This window comes from Macaca nemestrina, chromosome 9, assembly GCF_043159975.1.
Source record: "Macaca nemestrina isolate mMacNem1 chromosome 9, mMacNem.hap1, whole genome shotgun sequence".
Taxonomy (NCBI): domain Eukaryota; kingdom Metazoa; phylum Chordata; class Mammalia; order Primates; family Cercopithecidae; genus Macaca; species Macaca nemestrina.
This window is the reverse complement of record NC_092133.1, coordinates 124990013-125010922: the sequence shown is the minus strand read 5'-3', so window position 1 is coordinate 125010922 and position 20910 is coordinate 124990013. Positions and strand designations below refer to the sequence as shown.

Sequence of the window (20910 nt, the reverse complement as noted above, 5' to 3'; positions counted from 1 at the left end):
TAATTACTGTTGTATGGTGTTTGAATATCTTTGGTGATGTTAATTAAAGAGTGACTCTTGCATATTTTGCTCAAAATATCCATGCATCACTTTCATACTGCTAAATTCTTTCAAAAACCCATGCCAATAACTGGGAAGAAACAAAGGCCAGACTACATTTATTTTCAGGCCCTTTATCTCAGTTATTTGTATTAAGAGGCTGCAAAACTGGATATTATTTATGCTGGAAGAGAGAATGGAAGGGTATCCTAAATGTCAGTATTGGAGCTTTTTGTTCGCTTAAGTTCTTAGGTGCAGGTGATGAAGTATTATATTTTAGGGGCTTTTCATGTTTTCCTTGTGAGTTTTTTCTTTGTCTGATATTATAATCTTGAACACTTATGAAGAAGATATTACACTACTTTTCCTGGTCAAATTACAATAAACCTAATAGAGTGGAAATTTTACTGTTTAAGGATTAGTGTAGTGGTTTCTAGCTTTTTCAGCTATGAGAAATTCTTTTTAAAGTAAGAAACAAATTAATGGAAACATTCACATTTTATTACTTAATAGTATTTTTCATGGTGGTTGACATAACAAAAATGCTATGAAAATATTTTCACATAACTTGTAATTTGTTAATCAGTAAAATCTTCATAAATTTGAAATGTAATAACAAGTATATGTGTAAGACACATTATTTATTCCACTACATTCAATGCTTAGTGCTTTGTGAATCTACAGATTATTATGGTACCTTTTAGGATTCGATGGAAATGATCTAGAAGATAGCTTTCTAGAGAATTAGAAGAGAATCTGAGCAAAACAGTTCAGGGCAGGAGATATGTCCAGAGGGGCTGCTAATTGTCCCATGGTTTAAAGAAATTTCTAAAACTCCAAATAAGAGACACTCAACCATAACATCCTAAATTTTTCTTAAGAACTCAGTATGATAAACTAAGTGCGAGGCGTTCATGGTAGACTGTGGTTCTTCTGAAGGTAAACTTGTCATTTGAGCTTTCTACAGTAGTTGGTACTATTTAAAATAATAGATATTTTAAGACATTAAATAATAGACATTCTGCTCAGAAATATTTAGCCTACTCTTAGCTCAATTGCTAATTTTAGTGAGATTCACATTCAGAACCTTTTGGTATTCACATAGAAACTACTAAAAGTCTAAAACTAAGTGAGTTCATTGTTAATGAGAGATCATATTCTATAGTGGTGGGCATAGGTTTTGGTTTGGGACTCAGACGTGATTTGGGACTCAGACATTGATGCATAGTCTAGCTCAGTGGCTTATTAGCTTTCTTTCTTTCTTTCTTTTTTTTTTTTTGAGATGGAGTCTCAATGTGTTGCCCAGGCTGGAGTACAGTGGCATGATCTCAGCTCACTGCAGCCTCTGCCTCCTGGGTTCAAGTGATTCTCCTGCCTCAGACTCCCAAGTAGCTGGGACTACAGGTGTGTGCCACCACACCTGGCTAATTTTTGTATTTTTAGTAGAGACAGGGTTTCACCATATTGGTCAGGCTGGTCTCCAACTCCTGACCTGCCTGGCTTCCTAAAGTGCTGGGATTATTACAGGTGTGAGCCACCGTGCCTGGCCAGCTATTTGTTTTTGATCCTTTGTTAAAAGAAATCTTGGATTTCTCAAAGGAAACTATTATTAGGATTTTTATAGACATTAAATATATTATGTTTAATGTATCTATTATAGGTTTGGCACATTTTAGTGCTCATTAAGGTATAGCTATGGTTGTTATTCAATTTCATCTTTTCTAGATACAACAATAATTTCTGAAACAGAAGCTATGATTTCAGAGTTTCATAAGTAAATAGTAGAAACACAAAGGCTGATATTTTTCAATATGGATATATTTTGCTAATATTTTCAATAAAATCTTTTGGAGAAGTCTTTTAGAATATGAATCCTGTATAAGTGGATTGGGTGGATTCGCTATGCACTTAAAAAGTCAGCTTGAGGGAAATCGTTAATGTCAAAAGCCATATATGTGCGATGCCTTGATGTTTCTGAAGTGGTCGGTGTTTAGAGGGAGGAACTGCACAGAAGCATTGATATTTCAAGTAGTCTACATCAGTGGTGCCCAACCTTTTTGGCACCAGGGACTGGTTTTGTGGAAGACAGTTTTTCTGCGGACCAGAGAAGAGAGGGAAGGTTTTGGGATAATTCAAGCACATCACATTTATTGTGCAGTTTATTTCTGTTATTACTACATCATAATGTAAAATAATAATGCAACTCACCATAATGTAGAACCAATGGGAGCCCTGGGCTTGTTTTCCTGCAGCTGGATGGTCCCATCTGGGTGTAATGGGAGACAGTGACTGGTCATCTGGCATTAGACTCTCATAAGGAGCACACAACCTAGATCCCCTGCATGTGCAGTTCACAATAGGGTTCGCGATCCTATGAGAATGTAATGCTGCCACTGATGTCACAGGAGGTGGAGCTCTGGTGGTAATGCAAGTGATGGGGAGCAGCTATAGATACAGATGAAGCTTCACTCATTCACCTGCCACTCACCTCCTGCTCTGTACTTCCGGTTCCTAACAGGCCACAGACTGGTACAAGTTCATGGCTCAAGGAGTTGGGGACCTCTGGTCTATGCAGTATTTTCTTTCTCATGGATACCATGTCCTTGCATTTGAAATTGTTAGAGAAAAAGTAGCCCCTGCCTCTTATTTTCCTTCTACTCTTCTATATCTGTTCTCAGAAGGCCAAATCAAGAGAATGAATATATATATATATATATATATATATATATATATATATATATATAAACACTGGTGATCTTTATCTAGTCATTTCTGAAATAACTCCAGAACTAGGACAAAGCAATGGACTTTTATAGATATTCTAATGGTACTTAAACTAAAAAATATAAATATTTACTTTAAAATGGGAGTTCAAAAGAGAAGCAATAGTGAAAGTTAACTTGATTGCCAAATAAGCAGAATGTACTTTAGGGGTAAAACCATGGAGGAATAAGTTTTTTTCTTAATTAAGATGGAGTTGGAGTAATGACATTCAGTTTCTTATTGCATATTATTACATATAATATGTGCAAATGTTGCTGTGTAAAAATATAAAACAAATAAAAAAATTGAATTGAACTGCATCCTATTACCTGGTCTTGAAATAAGAAAAAAAAAAAAAACTAAATTAGAAAAGTAGCTCTGCCTTTTTATTTTGGATACTTCAGAATGGATTTTTGACTTTTCTAAGAAGTAACATGAATAATTCAGGGATAGAGCATAATGCTGTTGAAAATGGTTAAAACTGCATAATGCTGTTAAAATGGTTAAAGTCCCTAATTATGTTGAAGGATTTCAGTGGCGAGGTCTGGGAAATGACTCAGCTGAGCTTGTCAGCTCACTCACTGACCCACTCAAATTCCTAAACAGAAATCTGGACTCTTTCTAAGTCATTACTTCAGCTCAGGAAACTTTAGACAATTTCATTTTGCCTAAAGTGGGCTTTGAGACTCCAGAACAATTTTGGGGAGGGAGTAGGTTAATTGAAGTAGAAATAAAGCTCACCTATAATAATGGGGTTTATAGGGATGAATATTTCTTGTCTAAATGTATTTTCATTGTAGCAGCTAATTACTACCAATTTGAATCTATCTAAATAGAAATAATGTTTTCTCCACTATTGTTTTATGAGCGATACATATGTTAATGCCAAGGGCTTATTATTTTTAAGGAAACTTATTTATACAGTTGACCCATACAAAATGCTGAGGTTAGGAACACCGACCCCTGTGAGGCTGAAAAATCCCTGTTTAACACATTTTTTTTTTTTTTTTGAGACAAGGAGACAAAGTCTCACTCTATCACCCAAGTTAGAGTGCAGTGACATGATCTTGGCTCACTCACTGCAACCTCCTCCTCGTAGGCTTAAGCGATCCTCCTTCTTCAGCCAACACAGTAGCTAGGACCACTGTCATGTGCCACCACGCCCAGCTAATTTTGCCCAGGCTGGTCTCAAACTCCTAAGCTCCGGTGATCTGCCTGCCTTGGTCTTGCAAGTGCTGGGATTACAGGTGTGAGTCACCGTGCCTGGCTCCAAATTATTTTTTTTCCTGAACATGTGTTCTCTAAATTTCTTGATATTTGAAGTTACCGTAGTCTGTTTAGCTGCCTAATAATCTATTTGGGAGTAATTGATAACATTTTAATGTGACTTTATATCCTGCAAGCAATTCCAAATGGAATGACTTGAAGAGATGTGCTATATTGTGGCTAAACTGTTAGGTAGCTCAAAAAATTATTTGTAAATAGCTATTTGCAAAAGGTAAAGGTGAAAAAGCAGAATGTGAGAAATTGATTTTGAGGAACTAGTTCCCTTATTACAAAAAGACTCCAAGAAAACCTCTCAAGAAATAGTTCTAGAGATAGCTGACACTTTCAAATAAAATTCACCCAATCAAGGTAATAAAAAGAAAAGATTTAACAAAAGTTGCGTATTTGGGAAGTCATGTGCAGGTAAAATGAGTTAATTTGCATTTGCATTATGCCATTTACATTATGATACACTAAGATTCTCAAAATATTTTGGTTTTTGAGGAAAGAAGTGATATATACAAACACACATGGAGGGCTATAATGAAGGGTTTTTTTTTAAATTTATTTATTATTATTATACTTTAAGTTCTAGGGTACATGTGCATAACGCGCAAGTTTGTTACATATGTATACTTGTGCCATGTTGGTGTGCTGCACCCATCAACTCATCAGCACCCATCAACTCGTCATTTACATCAGGTATAACTCCCAGTGCAATCCCTCCCCCCTCCCCCCTCCCCATGATAGGTCCCGGTGTGTGATGTTCCCCTTCCCGAGTCCAAGTGATCTCATTGTTCAGTTCCCACCTATGAGTGAGAACATGCGGTGTTTGGTTTTCTGTTCTTGTGATAGTTTGCTAAGAATGATGGTTTCCAGCTGCATCCATGTCCCTACAAAGGACACAAACTCATCCTTTTTGATGGCTGCATAGTATTCCATGGTGTATATGTGCCACATTTTCTTAATCCAATCTGACACTAATGGGCATTTGGGTTGATTCCAAGTCTTTGCTATTGTGAATAGTGCCGCAATAAACATACGTGTGCATGTGTCTTTATAGCAGCATGATTTATAATCCTTTGGGTATATACCCAGTAATGGGATGGCTAGGTCATATGGTACTTCTAGTTCTAGATCCTTGAGGAATCGCCATACTGTTTTCCATAATGGTTGAACTAGTTTACAATCCCACCAACAGTGTAAAAGTGTTCCTATTTCTCCACATGCTCTCCAGCACCTGTTGTTTCCTGACTTTTTAATGATTGCCATTCTAACTGGTGTGAGATGGTATCTCATTGTGGTTTTGATTTGCATTTCTCTGATGGCCAGTGATGATGAGCATTTTTTCATGTGTCTGTTGGCTGTATGCATGTCTTCTTTTGAGAAATGTCTGTTCATATCCTTTGCCCACTTTTTGATGGGGTTGTTTGTTTTTTTCTTGTAAATTTGTTTGAGTTCTTTGTAGGTTCTGGATATTAGCCCTTTGTCAGATGAGTAGATTGCAAAAATTGTCTCCCATTCTGTAGGTTGCCTGTTCACTCTGATGGTAGTTTCTTTTGCTGTGCAGAAGCTCTTTAGTTTAATGAGATCCCATTTGTCAATTTTGGCTTTTGCTGCCATTGCTTTTGGTGTTTTAGACATGAAGTCTTTGCCCATGCCTATGTCCTGAATGGTACTACCTAGGTTTTCCTCTAGGATTTTTATGGTATTAGGTCTAACATTTAAGTCTCTAATTCATCTTGAATTAATTTTCATATAAGGAGTAAGGAAAGGATCCAGTTTCAGCTTTCTACTTACGGCTAGCCAATTTTCCCAGCACCATTTATTAAATAGGGAATCCTTTCCCCATTTCTTGTTTCTCTCAGTTTTGTCAAAGATCAGATGGCTGTAGATGTGTGGTATTATTTCTGAGGACTCTGTTCTGTTCCATTGGTCTATATCTCTGTTTTGGTACCACTACCATGCTGTTTTGGTTACTGTAGCCTTGTAGTATAGTTTGAAGTCAGGTAGCGTGATGCCTCCAGCTAATAACTAGTTAATATCATAATGGCAGGATCAAATTCACACATAACAATCTTAACCTTAAATGTAAATGGACTAAATGCTCCAATTAAAAGACACAGACTGGCAAACTGGATAAAGAGTCAAGACCCATCAGTCTGCTGTATTCAGGAGACCCATCTCACATGCAGAGACATACATAGGCTCAAAATAAAGGGATGGAGGAAGATTTACCAAGCAAATGGAGAACAAAAAAAAGCAGGGGTTGCAATACTAGTCTCTGATAAGACAGACTTTAAACCATCAAAGATCAAAAGAGACAAAGAAGGCCATTACATAATGGTAAAGGGATCAATTCAACAGGAAGAGCTAACTATCCTAAACATATATGCACCCAATACAGGAGCACCCAGATTCATAAAGCAAGTCCTTAGAGACTTACAAAGAGACTTAGACTCCCATACAATAATAATGGGAGACTTCAACACTCCACTATCAACATTAGACAGATCAACGAGACAGAAAGTTAACAAGGATATCCAGGAATTGAACTCATCTCTGCAGCAAGCAGACCTAATAGACATCTATAGAACTCTCCACCCCAAATCAACAGAATATACATTCTTCTCAGCACCACATCGTACTTACTCCAAAATTGACCACGTAATTGGAAGTAAAGCACTCCTCAGCAAATGTACAAGAACAGAAATTATAACAAACTGTCTCTCAGACCACAGTGCAATCAAACTAGAACTCAGGACTAAGAAACTCAATCAAAACCGCTCAACTACATGGAAACTGAACAACCTGCTCCTGAATGACTACTGGGTACATAAGGAAATGAAGGCAGAAATAAAGATGTTCTTTGAAACCAATGAGAACAAAGATACAACATACCAGAATCTCTGGGACACATTTAAAGCAGTGTGTAGAGGGAAATTTATAGCACTAAATGCCCACAAGAGAAAGCAGGAAAGATCTAAAATTGACACTCTAACATCGCAATTAAAAGAACTAGGGAAGCAAGAGCAAACACATTCGAAAGCTAGCAGAAGGCAAGAAATAACTAAGATCAGAGCAGAACTGAAGGAGATAGAGACACAAAAAACCCTCCAAAAAATCAATGAATCCAGGAGTTGGTTTTTTGAAAAGATCAACAAAATTGACAGACCACTAGCAAGACTAATAAAGAAGAAAAGAGAGAAGAATCAAATCGACGCAATAAAAAATGATAAAGGGGATATCACCACGGACCCCACAGAAATACAAACTACCATCAGAGAATACTATAAACACCTTTACGCAAATAAACTGGAAAATCTAGAGGAAATGGATAATTTCCTGGACACTTACACTCTTCCAAGACTAAACCAGGAAGAAGTTGAATCCCTGAATAGACCAATAGCAGGCTCTGAAATTGAGGCAATAATTAATAGCCTACCAACCAAAAAAAGTCCAGGACCAGATGGATTCACAGCTGAATTCTACCAGAGGTACAAGGAGGAGCTGGTACCATTCCTTCTGAAATTATTCCAATCAATAGAAAAAGAGAGAATCCTCCCTAACTCATTTTATGAGGCCAACATCATCCTGATACCAAAGCCTGGCAGAGACACAACAAAAAAAGAGAATTTTAGACCAATATCCCTGATGAACATTGATGCAAAAATCCTCAATAAAATACTAGCAAACCGAATCCAGCAGCACATCAAAAAGCTTATCCACCATGATCAATTGGGCTTCATCTCTGGGATGCAAGGCTGGTTCAACGTATGCAAATCAATAAACATAATCCAGCATATAAACAGAACCAAAGACAAGAACCACATGATTATCTCAATAGATGCAGAAAAGGCTTTTGACAAAATTCAACAGCCCTTCATGCTAAAAACGCTCAATAAATTCGGTATTAATGGAACGTACCTCAAAATAATAAGAGCTATTTATGACAAACCCACAGCCAATATCATACTGAATGGGCAAAAACTGGAAAAATTCCCTTTGAAAACTGGCACAAGACAGGGATGCCCTCTCTCACCACTCCTATTCAACATACTGTTGGAAGTTCTGGCTAGGGCAATCAGGTAAGAGAAAGAAATCAAGGGTATTCAGTTAGGAAAAGAAGAAGTCAAATTGTCCCTCTTTGCAGATGACATGATTGTATATTTAGAAAACCCCATTGTCTCAGCCCCAAATCTCCTTAAGCTGATAAGCAACTTCAGCAAAGTCTCAGGATACAAAATTAATGTGCAAAAATCACAAGCATTCTTATACACCAGTAACAGACAAACAGAGAGCCAAATCATGAATGAACTTCCATTCACAATTGCTTCAAAGAGAATAAAATACCTAGGAATCCAACTTACAAGGGATGTAAAGGACCTCTTCAAGGAGAACTACAAACCACTGCTCAGTGAAATAAAAGAGGACACATACAAATGGAAGAACATACCATGCTCATGGATAGGAAGAATCAATATCGTGAAAATGAAGGGTTTAATGGTTGGGTGATTTCTACCTTTTCTGTAGGTGGAGTAAAGGCAATTAATTGGCTTCATATAAGCAAACAAAAATGATGTGGGTGACATGTAAAAAATTATCAAATTGTTAAATATGAAATAATCTGTTGGGTTGTCTAATATTTTTTATTGCAGATTTCAGAGCATCCAAGTGTTTATCTTAGTTTAGGTAGAGCTCTTTGTTGAGATGCAGTGCTGAGAAGTTAATCCTCTAATGTAGAGGTCAGCAAACTTTCTGTAAAGGGCCAGACGATACATGTGTTCAGTTTCCGGGGCCATGTAACCTCTGTTGCAGTACTCAACTCTGCTGTGGCAGGAGGAAAGCAGCCGTAAGCAATATGTAAATGACTGATCATGACTATGTTCCAATAAATGTTTATTTTTAAAAACATGAGGCAGGAGGGATTTGGCCCTTGGGCCATAGTTTCCTGACCCCTAGTTTGAGATTACTTTCCTGTGGGAAACATGAAAATTTGCTTGATAGGGTTTAAGGAAAATGAAATAAAAAGTTATCATTTCTGTGACTTTAAAAAAAAACCTTGATTTTTCTACAGTTCTAAACATTCTATAATAGCTTATTATAGGTATGATCTTTTGTGGAAACAAGTCAAATCTTCAATTGCCTTTTTTTTTTTTTTTTTTTTTTCCCAGAAGGAATCTCGCTCTTGTTGCCCAGACTGAAGTGCAGTGGCGCGATCTCAGCTCACTGCAGTTTCTACCTCCCGGGTACAAGCAATTCTCCTGCCTCTGCCTCCCAAGTAGCTGGGATTACAGGCACCCACCACCATGTCTGGCTAATTTTTGTATATTTAGTAGAGACGGGGTTTCACTATGTTGGCCAGGCTGGTCTCAAATTACTGACTTCAGGTGATCTCCCTGCCTCAGCCTCCCAAAGTACTGGGGTTACAGGCACGAGCTACTGTGCCTGGCCTCTTTAATTGATTTTTGTCTGTCTGTATAACTCTGGGACCCATTCTAGCCTCAATGCATTCTGAAGACAGAACTGATTTACTTCATTTCTTTATTCCCAAAGCACAGTACCCATCACTAAATAGGTACGTAATAGATATTTTAATTGAAGCATCAAGTGTTTAAACATTTTTAGGCTGCTTTAAATGCATGGAAATTTTGACAAAAGTCTAGAAACAAGGACATATTCAATGACAATAAATGTTTTTCTTGCTTTTAGAAACATTTTTATTGCTGTAGTACAAAAAAGTTCTGGATTAAAACCTTTGATTCAGGAGTTCCATGTAGTCTAAGACAGGCCAGTTAGGTTTATGTCAGAGTACTATCAAATACAGTGCCTGGAGAGCTCACATCCAATTCGGCAATATTCCAGTGTCTGTGGCGCTGCAGAAGCAACTTGCAGAGTGAATCCCGATTCCATTATCAAGCTCTTTTGTGAGAGCAGTAAATATGCCCAGGGTCTAGCAGGTTTTCTTTAAGCTCCAGTGACAGCTGATAGACAGAAAATGTTGACTGGAAAACTTTCCAAGGAGAAAAGTAAATGTCTCATTCCGTGACAATGTTTTGCAACTATTGTTTGATAAAGAGAGGTTACAGTTATAGTAATAGCAGTAAAGGATGGCATGGATGAGTAAACCCCATACTTCTGGTCATGAAATTTTTTCAGTAGTTGAATAACTGGTACAATGAACAAGAACAACCTGTGATGTAATGAAAAGATAATTTTATTTTTTTCTCTAGTAATGTCTCTACATGTATTTGGTGGGTATACTTTGTCCTCTTCCCTGACTGAAAACCAGTCCTTGTCTGATTACTCTTAGGAAATAGGAAGTCCTACTGTCACTTAAGTCATAAGCAAAATTTCGTTTCTGAAATTAAAAATGTTTTAACTCTACTGAATTTACATTACCTCCTGACACAAAAACTGGACAAAATATATGAAACAACAGTTTCGAAGATGTTGGATGTCAGGTAATGAAAGACAGTGATGTCTGAAAGACAGGAAACACACAAGATTGCCTTGAGAGAATTTCCAGGCTTCTGTGCAAGAAGCAGGAATGTGAGCAGAGCCCAGTAGACATCCTGAATTGAAGACAAGGAGCTGACAGTACAAGGTGACAAAATCATCTGTAGTGTACAGGACAGAGTCCTGGAAAAGAGAGATTTACACAAAGAAAGAACCCTTGAGACCCGCATGAGGACTCCATAGGATACTTAGCCAAGTGCTTATCACCATATGCATGTGAGCAAACAATAGACTTGAGTCCAGGGAAATAAGTATCTGAAAGGAATAGCAGGTCAGTCTGTGGCAATCCATCAAGGTTGGAAGGGTAACTTTCCTTATTAGCCAGCCTGGAAAACTACACAATTAATGGGACATTGAGTAGAGTATTTAGAAGGGTATTCCCTCAGAAGTGTGGAATAAGTAAACCAACTGTTAAACACTGTTTTAAATATTCAGTTTTTCAAACTTAAGTAGAGATGTGAAAGATATAAAAAAGATCTAAGTCAGAATTTTAGATCAAAACCGCAATGTGGAAGATAAAAAGTACACTGACTTGGACTGATGTAAGGTTTGATATCATGGCAGAAAAGATGAATAAAGTTGAAGGCATAGTACTGTAATAGACTATCCAAATTGAAGCGCAGAGAAAAAGAAATGTAAAAACATGAACATCAGTGAGCTGTAGGACAACTTCAAGTACACTAATGTGCATGTTATTGCCCCAAGGTGGGTGAGGAGAAAAATACTAAAAAAAAAAAAAGTCTGAAAATTTGTTAAATATGATGAAAACTGTAGATCCACAGAACCAGAAATTCAAACTCCACACAGCAGAATAAAGAGCACTGGAAATGGTAACTGTATCAGTTAATGCATGTGATGTTTTCCTTATTTATCTCACTTATAGATATAATTGACTATTAAAACAAAAGCTGTATTATGGGGCTTATAGCCTATATAAGTAAAAATGTAAAAACTAGCATAAAGACAAGGAAGGGAGAAATTGAAGTACATTATTGGAAATTTTGTTATACTGTATATAATAGTATGGATGAAGGTGTGTTGTGGTAAGTTAAAAATGTAGTCTATAAACCCTAAAACAACCACTGAAATATCAAAACAAAAGTTTATAGCTAATATGCCAGGAGAGAAAATGAATTCATAAGAATACTCGATCTGAAATAAACAAGAAAAAGATGAAAAAAAGAAAAAAGCAGATGAACCAAATAGTAGACAAATAGCATGATGATAGACTTAATTATAGTAATAGCCATATTGAATGTAAGTGTTATGAACAGCCCAATAAAAGCAGGGTTGATAGCTTGGATAAAAAAGCAAGACCTCATTTATATGTTGCCTTCAATAAATCAATTTTAAATACAAAGACACAGATAGTTTAAAAGTGAAAGAATAAGAAAGATATGCAGTACTAACACTGGTCAAAAGAAAGTGTCTCTATTAATAAGAGACAAAATAAAATTCAAAGAAAGGAATATTACCAAAAAAGAATAAATGATCATTGTATAAAAAAGGCATGCCATTCTGAAATGTTTTTTTAAACCAAATAACAAACATTAAAATATGTGAAGCAAAGTAAAACAGGACAAAACCTTATAGAACTATAAGGAGAAATAGACAAATTCACAGTTGAAATTAGAGATTTGAGTACCTCTCTGGATAATTGATAAAACGCTTGATAAAACAAATCAGCAAAAATACAAAAGACTTGATAAACATTCTCAACCAACTTGATCTAATTGTCAGTTATAGAGCTTACCACACAACAAGACTTGAATGCATGTTTTCAAGTCATATGGAACATTTGTTAAGATATGTCATATTTTGGTTCAAAATACATGTTTAAATTAGTTTATAACAATTTAAGTCATACAAGATATATTCTGTGGCCACACAGAATTAAACTACAAATCTAACAGAAGGTTCTCTAGAAAATTCTCAAATATTTGGAAACTAAATACCATAATTCCAATAACCCGTAAGTCAAAGAACTAACTAAAAAAGTTTTTGAAAATGTTTTAAACTAAATAAGCATAAAAGCTGGGCCAGACACTGTGGTTCGCACCTGTAATCCCAGCACTTTGTGAGGTCAAGGTGGGCAAATTAGTTGAGGTCAGGCATTCCAGACCAGCCTGACCAACATGGTGAAACCCTGTCTCTACTAAAAATACAAAAATTAGCCGGGCATGGTGGCAGGTGCCTGTAGTCCCAGCTGCTCGGGAGGCTGAGGCAGGAGAATCGCTTGCACCCAGGTGGCGGAGCTTGCAGTGAACCGAGATGGCGCCACTACACTCCAACCTAGGCAACAAAGTGAGATTCCATCTAAAAAAAAAGCTTAAAAGTACAACATATCAAAATGTATAGCCCCAAATGTCTTTACTGTAACAGAAGAAATTTCTCAGATCAGTGACTTCAGTTCCTCCTTAAGAAACTAGAAAAACAAAAAAGCTGAACTCAAAATAAGCAGAAGAAAGAAAATAAAGTTCAGAGCAGAAATCCATGATTCTTTGAGAACATTGATAAAATCAATACATTTCTAACCAGAGAAACTGGGGGAAAAAAGAAGAAAGAGATAAAGAGATACACAATGAATGAAATAGGGAGCATCAGTGTTGATTTTATAGACACTAAAAGGATAATATGGAAATATTCTGAATGGCTTTGTCCTCATATATTCAACAATTTAGAAAAAATGGGAAAAGTACATAATTACAAATACCATTCAAGAAGAAACAGACTCATGATGAAATCTTGCCATGTTAAAAATAAAGAAGAAATAGACAACCAGAATAGTCCTGTGTTTATTAAAGAAATTGAGTTTGTAGTTAAAAACTTTCTCAAAAAGAAATCACAGGTTCAGATGGCTTCCTTGGTGAATGCTACCAAACATTTAAGGAAGTAAATATCTCCAAAAAATTGAAGAACAAGGAATATTTTCCAACTGTTTCCAAGAGATCAAGAATATAATTATCACAAAACTAGAAAGACATTAAAAGAGAACTACAAATGTCACTTATGAACATAGATGTAAAAACCCTAAACAAAATATTAGCAAACCAAATTCAACAATATATGAAAAGGATAATATAGCTTGGATAAGTGGTTGCTAGCCACACAAGGTTGGTTTACCTTAGAAAAGTAGTCAGTGTAATTCACAATATTAACAAACTATAAGAGAAAAACCATATGATCATATCAATTTATACAGGGAAAGCATTAAACAAAATTCAGCATCCATTCCTTATAAATACTCTCCGTAAGTGGGACTAGAAACATCTTCAAACTGATAAAGGCAGTTAGGAAAATTTACAAATGTCATACTTGATAGTGAAAGGCAGAATGTTTTTCCTTGAGGTGTGATCTTACCACTTCTTTTCAGCACTACACAGGAACTTTTTACTAGTGCAAAAAAACATGAAAATGAAAGAAAAGCAAATGATAAAGGAAATAAATAATTAAAACATCTTTGTTTACACATGACCTGAGTGTCCATTTAGAAAATCTGATGGAATCTCTTCAAGCAAGCAGGCAAACAAACAGTACCTAATAGGGCTAATAAGTGAATTTAGCAAAGTTTCCAGACACAACATCTATATGCAAAAATCAATTGTATCTTCACTATTTGGGTGATGGGTACTCTAGAAACCCAGGCTCTACCATTCTGCAATATACCCATGTAACAGATCTGCACATTATCACCGAATCTAAAATAAAATAAAAATTTAAAAACCTAAGAACAGAGAAAGCTAATTTATGGTAGTAAAAATCAGAAGTTAATGACTTGAGGTGGTAGTGGAATTTATGAGAAAGAAGCATGAAAACAATTTCTGGGATTATATGATGGAAATACTCCATGTCTTGAATTGAGTGGTAGTTACATGAGCATACACAATTACTAAAACTCATCCAACTGTGTAAAACTCACTTGTAAAAAAAAAAAAAAAACTTGTTGGAATTTTGACTGGGATTGTGTTGAATCTGTAGATCAAGCTGGGAAGAACTGACATCTTGATGATATTGTCTTCCTATCTATAAACATGAAATTACTCTCTATTCATTCTTTGATTTCTTTCATCAGAGTTTTGTAGTTTTCCTTACTTGTATATATTTTCTTAGATTTATACATAAGCTTTTTAAAAGATGCTAATGTTAATTGTATTGTGTTTTCAATTTCAAATCACAATTGATAATTGCTGGTGTATAGGCTGGTGTATAGGCAAGCAATTGACTTTTTAATATTAATCTTGTGTCTTGCAACTTTGCTGTAATTGTTTATTAGTTCCAGGAGTTTTTGTTATTGTTGTTGCCTCTTTTGGCTTTTCCACATAAACAATCATGTTATCTGCAAGCAAAGACAGTTTGATTTTTTTTTTCATCCGTATATGTTTTCTTTTCTTTTCTTGTCTTATTGCCTTAGTTATGACCTCTCGTACAATGTTGAATAGGAGTGCTAAAAGTGGACATCCTTGCTGTCATCCTGATATTAATGGGAAGCACCTATTTTCTCAGATTTCAGTATGATGTTAGCTGTAGTTTTTATTTTATGGTCTTCCTCAGATTGAGGAAGTTACTCTCTATTTCTAGTTTGCTGAGAGTTTATATCATTAATGGGTGCTGGATTTCAACAAATGCTTTTTCTTCTTCTGTTTATATGATTATGTAATTTTTTTCTTTTTTAGCCTGTTGATGGGGTGGATTACATTAATTGATTTTTAATTGATTTTTGAATGTTGAGCCCATTTTGCTTACCTGAATTAAAGTCCACTAAGTTGTTGTGTATAATTATTTTTACACATTGTTGTAATCTTTAACTTTTTCCCATTTACTATGATGTTGGCTGTGGGTTTATCGTATTTGACCTTTTTTATGTTGTATGTTCCTTCTATACCTAATTTGTTGATAGTTTTCATCATAAAGGGTGTTGAACTTTGTCAAATGCTTTTTCTACATTTATTAAAGTGATCATATGGTTTTTGCCCTTCATTCTGTTAATATGATGCATCACTTTATTGTTTTGTGTATGTTAAAACATTCTTGCATGCCTGGGATAAATCATAGATAATAATAGTGGATGATCTTTATAGTGTGCTGTTGAATTCTGATTGCTGGTATTTTGTTGATGACTTTTGCATCCACAGTCATCAATGATATTGGGCTGTAATTTTTGTAGTTGTTTTATTGTCTGTATTTGATGTCAGGGTAATGCTGGCCTTGTAGAATAAGTTTACGAGAGTTTCCTCCTTTTTACTGTTTTGGAATAATTTGTAAATAATTGGTGTTCATCTTTAAATGTTTTTGTAGAATTCAGCAGTGAAGCTATTAGGTGCCAAACTTTCTTTGATGGGGACTTTTTATTACTGCTTCAATCTTGATTTCTTCGATGCTTTCCAACTGTTGACATAATTGTTCATAGCAGAATCTTACAATTTTTTCAAGTTTTGTAGTCTCAGTTTTAAGGTCTTTTTTTGTTAGTTATGATTTTATTTTTTTTTTAGTCTCTCTTCTTAGTTAATCTGGCTAAAGGTTTGTTGACTCTGAGATTGTCTATTATAAAATAAACTTTGTTTTCCTGATCTTTTGTATTTTTTAGGCTCTATTTTATGTGTGTTCCGATATTTATTATTTCTTTTGTCCTACTCATTTTGGGCTTTGTTTTTGTTTTCTAGTTCCTTGAAATGTATTGTAAGGTTGTTTATTTGAGATTCTTTTCTATTTTGATGTAGGCATTTATTGCTATCAACTTCCCTCTAAGGACTGCTTTTGTTGTGTCCCATAAGCTTTGGTGTTTCCATTTTTATTTGCTTCAAGAAATTTTAAAAATAAAAAAAAATTCTATTGACCCATTTGTTGTTTAGGAACATTTTGTTTAATTTCTGTATATACTGTTTTCAATGTTCTTCCTGATACTGATTTCTAGTTTTATTTCATTATGATCGGAAAAGATACTTGATTTTGATTTTTCAAATTTGTTAAGGCTTATTTTGTAACTGAACATATGTTCTGTCCTGGAGAATGTTCCATGTGCACTTGTGAAGAATGTGAACTCTATAGCTGTTTGATATAATGTTTTGTAAATATCTTTTATGTCCATTTGGTCTAGAATGCATTTTAAATTTGATATATCTTTGCTGATTTTGTTTGGATGATCAGTTCATTGCTGAAAGTGGAATGTTGAAGTAAGCTATTATTACATTCCTTTCTGTCTCTCACTTTAGATCTACTTTTGCTTTATAGATATGAGTGTGCTGATGTTGGGTGCATATATTTTTATTATTGTTATATGTCATTTTATATTGACCCCTTTATCATCACATAATGGTATTTTTTGTCTCCTTTTATAGTTTAAAAAGAAACTTCTGATTATTTTATCTGATAGAAATATAGCTAGCTACTTCTGCTTTCTTTTGGTTTGTATTTGCAAGGAATATCTTTTGTTCATTCATTTTCTTTCAGTCTAAGCATGTCCTTCCAAATGAAGTGAGTCTCTTGTAGGTGGCATACAGTTGGGTCTTCATTTTTATTCATTCAGCCACTCTATTTTCTTTTTTTTGAGACGGAGTCTTGCTGTGTCACTGGGGTGGAGTGCAGTGGTGCGATCTCGGCTCACTGCAACCTCCGCCTCCTAGGTTGAAGCAATTCTCCTGCCTCAGTCTTCTGAGTAGCTGGGAGTATAGGCATGCACCACCATGCCCAGCTAATATTTGTATTTTTAGTAGAGACGGGGTTTCACCATGTGAGCCAGGATGGTCTTGATCTCTTGACCCTGTGATTCACCCATCTTGGCCTCCCAAAGTACTGGGTTTACAGGCGTGAGCCACTGAGCCCGGCCTTTGCCACTCTATTTTCTAATTGGAAAATTTAATCCATTTACATGCAAGGTAATTATTGACAGCTAAGGACTTGGCACTGCCGTATTATTTGTTTTCTAGTTGTTTTGTAGCTCCATTCTTCCTTTTTTCCTTCTTACTGTCTTCCTGTGTTGTTAAGCAATTTTCTCTCTCAGTATGTTTTGATTCCTTGGTTTTTGTTTTTAGTGTAGTTATTACAGATTTTTGCTTTGTTGTTACCAGGAAGTTTACAAAAACCATCTTATTGTCGTAACAGGTTATTTTGATGGGATAACAGTTTTTATCACAAAGAAGAAAATACTGTTTCTTTTGACTCATTCATTTTACTTATTCGTAAGCTATAGTCACCAAATTCATTGTTGCTATTATTGTTTTGAATAAACTATTATCTGTTAGATTTCATATGAGTAAGAACACAGTTCACCCAAAAAGGTATGTTTGGCATACCAGCACATAAAAAACACTTAACATAATTTGTGCTTAGGGCAATGCAAGTAAAATTTCAGTGAGATGCCACTATTTTACCTGATAGAATTAATAAAATTAGAAAGCAAATTTTATCAAGATGTGGTGGAGCCCTCATATACTGCTGGTAAGAATATAAAAAATATGATAATCACCTTGGAAAACTGTCAGTTTCTTAAAAACTTAGACATATACCTAGCATATAACCTACCACATTACCTGCCATATAACCACAAGAAAATAAAACATGTGTCCAATTTTGCAATAGTCAAAAACTGGAAACAACCCAAATGTCCACCAGCACATGAATGGATAAACAGATTATGGTGTATCCATACAATGGAATGCTACTCACCAATAAAATAGAATGAACTATTGTTACATACTACAATGTCAGTTTATCTCAAAATACGCTAAATGAAACTAGATAAAAATATTATACACTATATGATTTCATTTATATGAAATTTTTAAAAATGCAAACTGCAGTGACAGTAAGCAGATCAGTGGTTGCCTGGGGGTGTGGTGGAGGACTTGAAGGAATGAGATAGAGCAGGGAGTGATGTGCTGGTTAAATGTCTTTCCCTTGAATGCCCAGTCCTCTGGGATTTTATCACCATGGCTTCTGCTCTAGTTCAGAGATGTCAAAGCTGGACTTGGTGAACCGGGTTTGAAGAATTATTCTACCTCAAATATCAATTGTTTCTCTACCAAGAAACCACACTTTTAGGATCTCAGTGAAACATCCATTTTCATGTCACATTGCAGTTATCTGTATGATTAGAAGTAAGACCAGAACACAAATTTTGAAAAAATTTTAATGACATAGTGAATCAAAATAATCTATTCCCAAAGAATTAGCATGGATATGACACGGATCTGAATCAAATGTGTTTGGAGACTTTATTTATATTTTAGTGCATTCCCTATTTCCATGTTATTTTAGGGAATTTAGCTTGAGCCTCTCAGAGTAACAAAATTAAAGAGAGCCAGGTGTGATGGTGTGCCTGTAGTCCTTGTTATTTGGGAGGCTGAGGCAGAAGGATTGCTTGAGCCCAGGAGTTTGAGTCCTGAGCAACATAGCGAGACTCTGTCTCAAAAAAATTAGAGTCAATTTTATTAAAATCATTAATGAGTCAGAGATTTTTATTACAATACTTGGTGACAGTTACACAATAGTAATACCTTGTGGTTAACATCCACTAGCTTCATAGTACATATGTACATAGCTACATAGTACTAGTGCTATCTAGTAGGACATTCGTGTTTTCATTCTTTAAATATCAAGTAAGTAGAATCAAGACAGTATTTCTATGATATTTCTACAGTAAGATGTGGGCCAGAACAATGAGTTACTTTACTCTCATTCAGTCAGCTTCCAGTTGTAAATTACTGCCCCTCCATGATACACCTGGCCCTGGCCACTGAAATGTTCTTGAGAACTAGAAGTAAGTAGCAAAATGCATCTGGTTTGGGAGTCAGCTTTTCTCCCTCCATTCTCTGATAATGAGTAGTAGAATGACCAAAAGGTAAAAGAACAGTAATCTGTACTTTGAAACACTATTTTTCTCTAAATTTTATATTTAAAAATTTAAGAATATGTTTTTTTAAAAAGAATTACTTGAATGATTAATACTCTATCATCAGTAACATTAGTGATAGCTATCATCTAAGGATAGGAACCATATAAATAACCTAGTATTATTACTTCATTTTTATTTTCTCATTTCCATAATCTCTGTAATTTCCTCTCTCAGTCCCCTTTATAGTACTTAAAAAAAATCACACAAAGTATCATTTGCATTTTCAGGCTTTTTCCTTTCTGTTTTAGCAAGGGCCTTATGACACCTGTGGAATAAGGTGTCCTTTAAAGCACCCTTCCTTTAAGATAGACATTTTGCTCAATTTCCCTGAGAATTATGAGGCTTATATGCATTATGGAGGGTTTGTGATTCACCTCCAGGTTGCAATTCTAGATGTTGAGTTGAAATAAAAAATGTTACCATTGGGCTTTAGTTACCTTAGAAAAATGTCTTTTCCTCATGCAGTCTCAAAAGTAAGAAAGATCAATCTGTGTGCTCTCACAGCCATTTCTGTGATGAAACTTCAAGGGAAGCAGTGATAAGATATGGTGTTCACATCTTTGGATTTTTGTACCTGCTCTTTGTCTGTCACTGTTATATTAATAAAATAAAATATTTTAAAGCAGTGCAAAATTTATATTTTGAAGAGTTTATCTGTAAAGGTGAAATTTGGCAGGGCATATTTTATCACCCAGTTCTGGCCATTTAGAAGGATGACTATTAGTTAAAAGGATATGCTTGCAGGGTAACTTAAAAAGTCCTTCTTTAGAAGCATTTTGCAAACATGTAAAACTAATAATTCTGTCTGCAAGTTATATGGTTAAACTGTTATGTAATCATTAATAAAGATGTTTATATTTATATGTTCATTATACACAACCAAGCATATTTATAAAATATCTTTTTAAATATAAAAATATAATTACAACAGTTTACCAGAAATAATAGTTATGAACCTTTGAAATATCTTCACAATATGCCAGAATGTCTTGGCCTGTTTTGTAATAGAGTTTCTACTACGAGATTCATTTGTCAACTCTGATATTTCCATTGCCTTGCAAGAGGCACTAAGCTACATCCTCTTATGCCACAATGCCATGTTTATTAAGAATGCAATTTCTTGTATTTGTTTTTAATTGTAGAAGACATATTATTCTTTGACAATGCAGTGTTGTTTAAGGTATTTCTGAAGAATAAAATACATTGAGAATTATATTGCTTATCCACATTTACCTTTTAATCTGTGACTACAGAAATATTTTAAAATTTATATTTTCAGTTACTTCCCCTAGACTTTTTACAAGTACAGAATTTAACTAATGTGCATATTATAGGTTATGCCTGTTCTGTAATGTGCATGCTTATGAATTTTTTAAATATAAGGCTCTAGTAAACGTTGATATTTTCAGTGGATATACCTTTTATTGTTTTCT

At 35.0% G+C, this 20910-nt stretch overlaps 1 protein-coding gene across 1 annotated transcript in view; it reads left to right on the top strand.

The window, feature by feature from the left end:
• The window catches only part of LOC105488276 (MAM and LDL receptor class A domain containing 1), a 1027522-nt gene that overhangs the window by 77135 nt on the left and 929477 nt on the right, over window positions 1-20910 (top strand). The gene's annotated exons all lie outside the window — the stretch shown is intronic.